This window comes from Entelurus aequoreus, linkage group LG05 (genome assembly GCF_033978785.1).
Source record: "Entelurus aequoreus isolate RoL-2023_Sb linkage group LG05, RoL_Eaeq_v1.1, whole genome shotgun sequence".
NCBI lineage: Eukaryota > Metazoa > Chordata > Actinopteri > Syngnathiformes > Syngnathidae > Entelurus > Entelurus aequoreus.
The window spans coordinates 38,801,097-38,811,411 of record NC_084735.1 but is presented as its reverse complement, the minus strand read 5'-3'; the positions used below and the strand labels follow the sequence as shown (position 1 = coordinate 38,811,411).

General features: G+C 41.8%; 1 pseudogene; it reads left to right on the top strand.

Moving 5' to 3' along the window:
* Nucleotides 1-6,540: 6,540 nt before the first annotated feature.
* On the top strand, nt 6,541-7,882 carry LOC133649938 (transcriptional activator protein Pur-alpha-like; annotated as a pseudogene).
* The last annotated feature ends 2,433 nt before the right edge of the window (nt 7,883-10,315 follow it).

Here is a 10,315-nt window from a genome sequence, read left to right as displayed (position 1 = left end):
TGTACATTATTATTACATTACCTCATAAAACCACTGTATGTGTTTGTACTACATTTTATTGTATTGTTTTCATGCAAAATTCCAGATCTTTAAGTTAGTTTTATTTTTGCTGTTTTGTTGATTTCAATCATTTCAGTTGGAAACGTTGATTTGAGATCTAAGTGTTTTAAGTTAAGGGCTCCGTCACAGAACCAATTAAGCTAAAAGTTGAAGTACTGCTGTATTTGGTGTTATATTATCAGCACTAAAGCAGAAGATGCACAATGTACATATAAAAAAAGAAAACATTCAAAATAAAAATGTCAATAAAATAATACACAATTGGGATATCACGGAATGCAAGGCTATTCAACTACATAATGAAAAGGGCCAGAGTTTCAAAAGGCCAAAGGCTCAGGGGCCGAACATCAAAATCAATCAATCAATCAATGTTTATTTATATAGCCCTAAATCACAAGTGTCTCAAAGGGCTGTACAAGCCACAACGACATCCTCGGTACAGAGCCCACATACGGGCAAGGAAAAACTCACCCCAGTGGGACGTCGGTGAATGACTATGAGAAACCTTGGAGAGGACCGCATATGTGGGTAACCCCCGCCCCTCTAGGGGAGACCGAAAGCAATGGATGTCGAGTGGGTCTGACATAACATTGTGAAAGTCCAGTCCACAGTGGATCCAACACATCAGCGGGAGTCCAGTCCACAGCGGGGCCAACAGGAAACCATCCCGAGCGGAGACGGGTCCGCAGCGCAGAGATGTCCCCAACCGATGCACAGGCTAGTGGTCCACCCGGGGTCCCGACTCTGGACAGCCAGCACTTCATCCATGGCCACCGGACCTATGCAACTCCCCCTCGCAAGGGACAGGGGAGAAGAGGAGAGAAGAAAAGAAACGGCAGATCAACTGGTCTAAAAAAGGGGGGTCTATTTAAAGGCTAGATTATACAAATGAGTTTTAAGATGGGACTTAAATGTTTCTACTGAGGTAGCATCTCTAACTGTTACCGGGAGGGCATTCCAGAGTACTGGAGCCCGAATAGAAAACGCTCTATAGCCCGCAGAATTTTTTTTGGCTCTGGGAATCACTAATAAGCCGGAGTTCTTTGAACGCAGATTTCTTGTCGGGACATATGGTACAATACAATCGGCGAGATAGGCTGGAGATAAACCGTGTAGTATTTTATACGTAAGTAGTAAAACCTTAAAGTCGCATCTTAAGTGCACAGGAAGCCAGTGCAAGTGAGCCAGTATAGGCGTAATATGATCAAACTTTCTTGTTTTTGTCAAAAGCCTTGCAGCCGCATTTTGTACCAACTGTAATCTTTTAATGCTAGACATAGGGAGACCCGAAAATAATACGTTACAGTAATCTAGATGAGACGTAACGAACGCATGAATAATGATCTCAGCGTCGCTAGTGGACAAGATGGAACGAATTTTAGCGATATTACGGAGATGAAAGAAGGCCGTTTTAGTAACACTCTTAATGTGTGACTCAAACGAGAGAGTTGGGTCGAAGATAATACCCAGATTCTTTACCGAGTCGCCTTGTTTAATTGTTTGGTTGTCAAATGTTAAGGTGGTATTATTAAATAGATGTTGGTGTCTAGCAGGACCGATAATCAGCATTTCCTTTTTCTTAGCGTTGAGTTGCAAAAAGTTAGCGGACATCCATTGTTTAATTTCATTAAGACACGCCTCCAGCTGACTACAGTCCGGCGTGTTGGTCAGCTTTAGGGGCATGTAGAGTTGAGTGTCATCAGCATAACAGTGAAAGCTAACACCGTACTTGCGTATGATGTCACCCAAAATGTGGATGTTTCATTTAAAAGTTCCCCCTCAGGTTATATTCCTTTGAGATTGTGTTAATTTATCGTAATTGCAAAGTAAACACATCGACTTTCGCGCTGCAGTGTCAAAAAATTTATTATTTTGCCCTCGCTACTCGTTTCCAGCATGTGCAGCTAGACAGATACTTAACAGCATGAAGAAACAGAAGCTCCAGAAGTTTTGTTGAGGACTAATGTTCCTTTTTATATTAAAAATTATTTTTCTTCCACAGTTTTATTTGTTTACACTTCTTCCTTAATTTGGGTTTGTAAGACTGAAAATATCAAGATAAAATAAACATTACAAAAGTACAACATTTAATGTGTATTTTACATAAAAAGAATAGAAGGTTTAGTGTTAATATATTCACACAATGACCTACAAATGTTTGCGCATATAGACATTTTTAAAACATGAATATGGCTCCACACAAATAAACCTAAGGTGTAGCGTTATCGCCCTCTACTGGTCAAATTTTGCGCTACATGTATAAAAGGAGCTTTTCCTTGCCAGAGAGTTACTCAGACAGTTAACATGACTGTTTCAGCTTGTTCTGTCTTCAATGACTCTACAAACTGGACGGTTGAGCTTTACCCTACTCACAGGGAACTTTTATTCAGCAGTTGTCATACCACATAACCGGCACACTTCTTCCGGTGCGTCACTCTAAACCTTCCCGGGGGGAACAACACACAAACAAGCAATTCCTATTGCTACATCCCTTTTCTTTTAAAAAAAAGACAGTATTATTTTCAAATATTGAATCCAACCAAATTAACTTTTAAGTTGCTACTAAACAAACTCAAAATAGTATGCATTTTCAAATTGCTACTTATTTAAAACATTCTTAGTGCAAAACAAATATTACACTCAGTTTCACAGGGCATAACTTTTCTTTCTTTTAGTTACCGAACAATGTACCTTAGCTTTAGCTTATTTTCAGAACATAACCATAAGAGCATTTACTCATCATACCTAAACCTCAGGTCACATTTTTTTTTTTTTTTTTTTTTCCTCTGAACCTAAGTACACACAAAGTCATTCAAATGTCTTGGACGCTGTACCACAAGTCCCGACCGTGTAGTGGTTTGTGAGCTCTCAGTGTTTTGAGATACTGGGTCGAGTCTCGTCTCCGTTTGGGGTTGTTCTGACCTGTCCGGTTGCATATCCTCAGCTTTTCTCAGATGGCGACGATTTCTTCTGAGAACACTGCCTGTGTCCAGCTCCACTGCATAGGATCTGTTACCCAGTGGAGTGCTCACTGTAGCCTTTCTCCATAAGGTGTTCGTATCAAAAGGCTGCACTCGCACATCACCTGGTTTCAAAAAGTCCATGTCCTTGGCGGTTTGGTTGTAGTATTTTGATTGTCTCTGTTGGTTCTTCATAAGTCCTGACCCATTGTTGGTCACTTTTGGCTCGAGTAGGCTGTCTCTGATCGGTAGAAGGGTCCTTGTTCTCCTGCTTAAGAGTCTTTGTGCAGGGCTCGTATCCAAATCTTGGGTTGGGGTGTTGCGATGATCCAGCCAGTTTTGCCTTCCTCATCAGTCGTTTGGCCATTTTAACAGCTGATTCCGCTTTGCCATTACTTTGTGGATAGCCAGGAGAGGAAGTTTTGTGCATAAATTCCCATCTGCGACTGAAATTTGCAAATTCTGCAGAACTAAATTGGGGTCCGTTGTCTGAAAAAATAACGTCCGGAATGCCTTGTCGTGCCAAGTGAGCTTTCAGCTTTCGAATGACTGTGCTTGACTTTGTATCTGGCAAGTAGTCCACCTCCCAGAAATTGGAGTAGTAGTCCACAGTCACTAGATACTCTTTGTTGTCAAAAGTAAACAAGTCTGTTCCAACTTTAGCCCATGGTCTGGTAGTGATCTCATGTGGCTGTAGTGTCTGTCTTTGTTGTTTTGTGTCCATAGATCGACATGTGTCACATTTAGCAACATGCTTTTTGATATGGTCGTTCATACCGTGCCAATACACGCAGTCTCTTGCCCTCCTGAGGCATCCCTCTGTTCCCAGGTGAGGAGAGTGAATCCGCTGAGTGATGTCCTTTCGGAGCGAGTTTGGAATCACGACTCTCTCTCCCCTGAAAACCAGTCCATTTTGGGTGCTCAGTTCATCCTGTAACGAGTAAAAGTTAGTTATTTCAACAGGTACACATTTTTTATCTTTTGGCCATCCTTGTTGGATAGTTTTGATCAATGTTCATAGTTCTGGATCTGATTCTGTTGCTGTGCGTATATTGTCCATTCTTTCAGCTGAGATTGGCACATAATCAACCATGTTAACACATTCGACCTCCAACTCAGTCTGACTTTTGTTGGCGTTTTGCAGGTAGGCCCTCCTCAAAGTGTCAGCGAGTAGCATGTCACGTCCAGGCATATACGTGATGTTCAGATCATACTTCTGTAGTCTGAGAAGCATGCGTTGTAGTCTTTTAGGAGCGTTTATCAGTGGTTTTTTGATGATTGTCTCTAGAGGCTTGTGGTCAGATTGTACTCTGACTAGACGACCATATGTGTATTGGTGAAACTTTTCCATGCCAAACACAATAGCCAAACATTCTTTTTCAATTTGTGCATAGCCTCTTTCTGTCATCGTCAAAGCACGACTTGCATATGCCACTGGTTTATCTCCTTGTGTTATAGCTGCTCCGAGTCCTGTTTCACTTGCATTGCACTGTAACATCAACTCTTGTTCCGGGCTGTAGTATTTCAAAACTGGAACTTGTGTTATCTTGTCTTTGATTCTTCTGAATGCATTTTCCTGCACGTCTGTCCATTCCCATAGACTCTCTTTGTGTGTGAGTTGTCTTAGTATCTCACAATTGTCTGACAGATGCTCGTAAAACTTGGACAAATAGTTCACTAGTCCTACTAGTCTTTGAACACCTTTCACATTTGTCGGTGCAGGCATTTCAGTGACGGCGCGCACTTTCTCTGGGTCAACTTTGAGTCCTTCCGCCGTGAGCAGATGACCAATGTATGAGACTTCCTGTTTCCTGAGCTTAAATTTTTCCGCATTCAGCTTGATGTTTCTTTCTCTGCACCTTTCTAGAAAAAGTCTCAAGTTCTTGTCATGGTTCTTGACTGCATCCTCTTTTGTGTCTCCTTCTCCTGTAATCAGGATGTCATCTGCGATGATGTAGTTGCCTGGCAAGTTCTCCAATGCCTGTGTTAGTTTACGTTGGAAAACTTCCGGCGCTGGACTGATGCCCATTGGCATTCTCAGCCACCGAAATCGACCAAAGGGAGTTGCAAATGTCATCAGATAGGTCGAATCTCCATCTAGTTTCACATGCCAGAAGCCGTGCTTCACATCACACACAGTGAAAACTTTTGCTTTTGCCAGGTCTGGTAATATGTCATCTATTGTTGGAAGTGGAAAATGGCTTCTCTTTAGAGCTTTGTTGAGTGGTCTTGGGTCGATACAAATTCTGGGCCTGCCATTGGGTTTCTGTACCGACACCATGCCACTGATCCATTCTGTGCTGCTTTCCACTGGTGCGATTATCTGTCTGTCTACAAGACTTGTGATTTCCTCTTTAAGTGGTTTCATCATTGCCACTGGAACTCTTCGTTTTGGAAGTTTGACGGGCTGCACAGTTGTGTCGCTTTCCAGTTTATATTCACCTTGTAAGCAGCCGTCGCCTGTAAACACGTCCTGAAACTCAGTCTTTATGTCATCCAGCTGCCAAGTGTCTCCTGCTCTTTTGTCACAATACTATCCAGCGCATAAATGTTGTCGTATTGGACCTGAATGAGTTTCATTGCTTCACTTGCGCTGCGGCCAAGAAGTGCAGTTTTACAGTCTGCTCCTACAACTTGAAACTCAACTTTGTACTTATTTTGATTTCTTGGATTTGTCATCTTAACTTTGCATTTTCCTAATGGACACAACTTAGACTTATTGTACATTACCAACACCTTGTCCGTGTGTTCCAATTTCACATCTGGATTCAGCAGGTTGATTGGAATGACGTTGTAAGTTGCCCCGCAGTCAATCTGGAAGTTCACAATGTTTTCCTTAATCTTCATCCCAGCAAACAGTTGCTCTGTTTTGCCGTTTTGTTTCTCTATTTGGTTCACTTCTGCTGCTTTTGTTGTTACTGCTGTGACTGTCATTATCTCTTCACATGAATCTGAATCAGTCTCTGCTATTGTGTGAACTTTTTTCTTGTAGTATTCTTTCATACCTGTACTGCTTCTGCATGCCACTGCAAAATGATTGTCCTTGCCACATTTCTTACATTTTTTCCCAAAAGCTGGGCACTTTTGTTTGAACCTTTCATGTGTTTTTCCACAGTATTTGCAAGATATTTCATTAATCCTGACTTTTCTTGTTGCATGTTTTACTGCATGTACATCCTCTACACTATGTCCTTCTATTGCTTTGCTGTACTCCATTGATCTGCAAATTAGTAAACATTTGTCCAGATCTAACTTGTCCTCTCTGAGTAGTCTTTCTCTCCAACTTGAGCTGTGCGTGCCGCAAACAATCCTGTCTCTTATTAGCGAATCTTTTAATTGCCTAAAGTTGCAGGAACTTGCTAGCGATCTCAAGTCGGTCACATACGTGTCGATTGATTCTCCCGCAGCTTGGTTTCGTGCGAAAAATGTGTATCTTTCCACGGTTTCATTCACTTTGGGGTTGCAATGTCCATCTAGCTTAGTGATCAAACTGGAAACAGTCACTCTTGTGTCTGAGCCTATGGGTGAGGGCCAACATCCGGGCAACTGAGCTACATACGGGTTCTTCGAGCCACAGCAACCAGACTGGCGTTGAAAACAAACCGTTGCCATTACTCTTTAACCTGTCGACCTACGCTGGTTAAACCCGTCATTCTGCCTCCAAAATGCCGAAAAACTGTGTTGTTTTTGGTTGTGCTAACCACAACTGGAAACAGGGAAAACAAAGGTTGTATTTTGTTCTGCCAAAGCGTGATAAAAGCCCACAGAGACGAGACAAATGGCTCGCAGCTTTACACCGGGAAAACGAGCGCTTCTACTTGGACGTCAAGCAGAACGGCAAAGGCCGCTTCTTGAAGATAGCCGAAGTAGGGGCCGGTGGCAACAAAAGCCGCCTCACGCTGTCTATGTCGGTGGCGGTCGAGTTCCGCGACTACTTGGGGGACTTCATCGAACACTACGCCCAGTTGGGTCCCAGCAACCCGGGCATGGTGCAGGATGAGCCGCGGCGGGCCCTGAAAAGCGAGTTCCTAGTGCGGGAGAATTGGAAGTACTACATGGACCTGAAAGAGAACCAGCGGGGACGGTTCTTGAGGATCCGGCAGACCGTGAACAGGGGGCCCGGCTTGGGGTCAGACCATCGCGCTCCCGGCGCAGGGACTTATCGAGTTCCGCGACGCTTTGGCCAAACTTATTGACGATTACGGCGTGGACGAGGAGCCCGCGGAGCTGCCGGAGGGCTCGTTGATGACTGTGGACAACAAGCGCTTCTTCTTCGACGTGGGCTCCAACAAGTACGGCGTGTTCACACAAAGTTGTTGATAACTTCTGCGTCTCTTTCTTAGTAGCGCACAGGCTAAGCTAACTAGCAAGCTAAGCTAAGCCTGAGAAGCTTTAAAGTTCACTGAGACGAGTCTGACGCAAATAATACATTTTCGTTTTTTCACACGATATGCGAATAAGTAAAAATGCGTAAATGAAGGATTTAACGCCGACTTCCAAGCCACAACGCTCGTTAAATGCTTTTTCTGTCAATGCAGTGTTCGCTGTGAGCTGGTTTGTTTTCAACGAATTCCCGGTTGCTAGGGGATTGGTAGGCGGAAGTGACGTAGGTCCGCCCTCACCCATTAGTGTTCCACATAGCTCTCTGCCGCGTTCTCCAATGAGGTAGTAAAAAAGTTTTACCCGCGCTGTTTCTTCTGCATCCGGCATTGCTAGCTCGATATACAGCATAAATTCTTCTTTCCAGGTCTTCCATGACTTGGCAAGATTCACAGAGTCCATACACCATTGTTGAGGGGGTTTTAATCCATCCATCCTCGTACCTCTTGATCTTGTATTCTCCGCCTGCTCAGTGGTCATGACGCGCAGCTCACTGTTATGCTAACGGCACTTAGCTTCCTTTAGCTTCGTTCGAAAAAAATCTCAGTTTTTTCGGTACATGCGCTGTCCTCACCGCTCAAAACGATCCGCTGCCACCATGTTTCAGCTTGTTCTGTCTTCAATGACTCAACAAACTGGACGGTTGAGCTTTACCCTACTCACAGGGAACTTTTATTCAGCAGTTGTCATACCACATAACCGGCACACTTCTTCCGGTGCGTCACTCTAAACCTTCCCGGGGGGAACAACACACAAACAAGCAATTCCTATTGCTACAATGACCACGAATACAAAAGACATAAAGAAGTCAGCAATTTCAATATAAAACAAACAAATATATATTTATGCACAACATCTTCTTACGAAGATCTGACCAAGTTTCGTGATGAAGCTTACACATGTGGATTTCTACCATTGTTGCTGGTCTGGAACAGTGTGTCCGCCCCTTTAAAGGGCTGACAGAAAACAATGACTCGAGCAACGGCTCGGGGCAGAACATTCATACATTGTTGTCCAGTTGCTTTTAAAAGGTCGCTTTTCGCGGTTTATTTTGATTTTTTCGGGGTCGATAGTATTATTTTATTTTAGTAGTCTTCTCCTACTCACCCCACTGCTGCTTTATTGTGACACATTTGCCTCACTGTTGCCCCCTGCGGGTGGCGGGAGTACAGCATACATGAGCCACCCGAGTTTAAATGGTTTTATCAAGCCTATTTGGGTAATGTTCGGCGGGCCAACTGAAAAGCTTTGGCGGTCCGGATGTGACCCTTGGGCTGCCAGGTGAATAGACCTGACGTAATGGCTTCCAAATCATGCCCACAATGCCATCCATCCATTTTCTAGTGCTAGTCCCTGTGTTTCTTAAAATAGTTTTTTGGTAAAATATGAAAGGTCACACGTTGCATGATGCAATGCAATACATTATATTTAGAATTTAAAAAATGTGTTTGATCAAATCTAAACAATGAGGTATTGTTCTATGATTGCAATGTGGTTAGTAGATAACATTATAAGCATTGAATTGTTAAAGTAGTGTCTTCAAACTAAAGCCACTTTATTTGAATTATATACAGGCCAATTGTGTACTAGTGAAACGTTCATATTTGTACATCTTCCAATTTTTTATTTAATACAACACAAAATATGTATGGGGATTTTCAGACTGGTTGAGTCATTTTTGTTTGGTGGCTGATACGTGCAAACGTCTACAAGTTCCAAACACAAAAATGACCCCAAACCAAAAACCCACAAACACCATATAAAACAAATGCATTTGGATAATGCTTGTGCTGCATTTTACAATGCTTGGTCTCATTGGTCTTATTCTAACCTTAACATTATCCATGTATATATTTTGCTTTATAACAGAGGTGTCCAAACTTTTTCCACCAAGTGCCCCATACCGAATATTCAAAGCATTTGGGCTGGGGGCTCTTTTTGAAATTGTTATTTTTTTAAATGCTAAGAATAGATATTATGAATTATGTAATTTTTTAAAAACTGTTTTTGTTATAGGTGGCAAAGCTCAAAATTATTAATAATTAGTATTTACATTTTAGCTTTTGCTTGTATTTTTATTATTGTTTTACTTTGTTTGTGTGTTTCATTTCAACAATATGCTGCGGGCCACCAAAACTCAAGCTGCGGGCCACAAACGGCCCCCGGGCCACACTTTGGACACCCCTACTCTATAACATTGGGAATTACAGCCAAGTATTTAATAAAGACATGAGGAAAAATTTACTTTTTTCTGCCCCTTTGAAAGTCAGTCAACATCTTCTGCCCATAACTCTTATTTCTTTAAATAAAAAGGGGCTGTTTTGTTCCTTGAAATTGCAGCATTTCTCTTATGCTGTTGTTTTTAGGGTTCGTGTTTGTGTGTGTATCCGGCCTTGGTATATTTTTCCGTTGGCATTTCTATTTGCTACTGTTTACTTTATTTATTTATATTTCTTTAGTTTAGTAATTGGTTTACATTATTCACAAGAAATCAATGGGTGCACTAGATTTAGCTAACAGCTCAATTCCAGTATAGTCCTTACGACATACAACACACAAGAGAAAACAAATAACACTACCGCCAAAACAATTAAAGGATGACTTATAAAAAATGACATCTACTCACATAGAAAAGAGTAGAATCTAAAACGGCAACATATTCAAACAGTACATTACTGTAAAGTACAGTAAAATTCATAAAGTGCCTGTTCAAAGAGCAATTAATAAAATACCCAAGAAAAAAAACATATACAATAAAATTCACAACAATTTTGAATTTAAAAGACACACATGCTCAAACCCTTTAATTTATACTGCGAGTAAATAATGCATACATTTAAAAGCTATACTAAAAACGCTACAACACAACACAGGTAAAAGACTGTGATTGCAGTATTGTCGATTTACAGCATGTT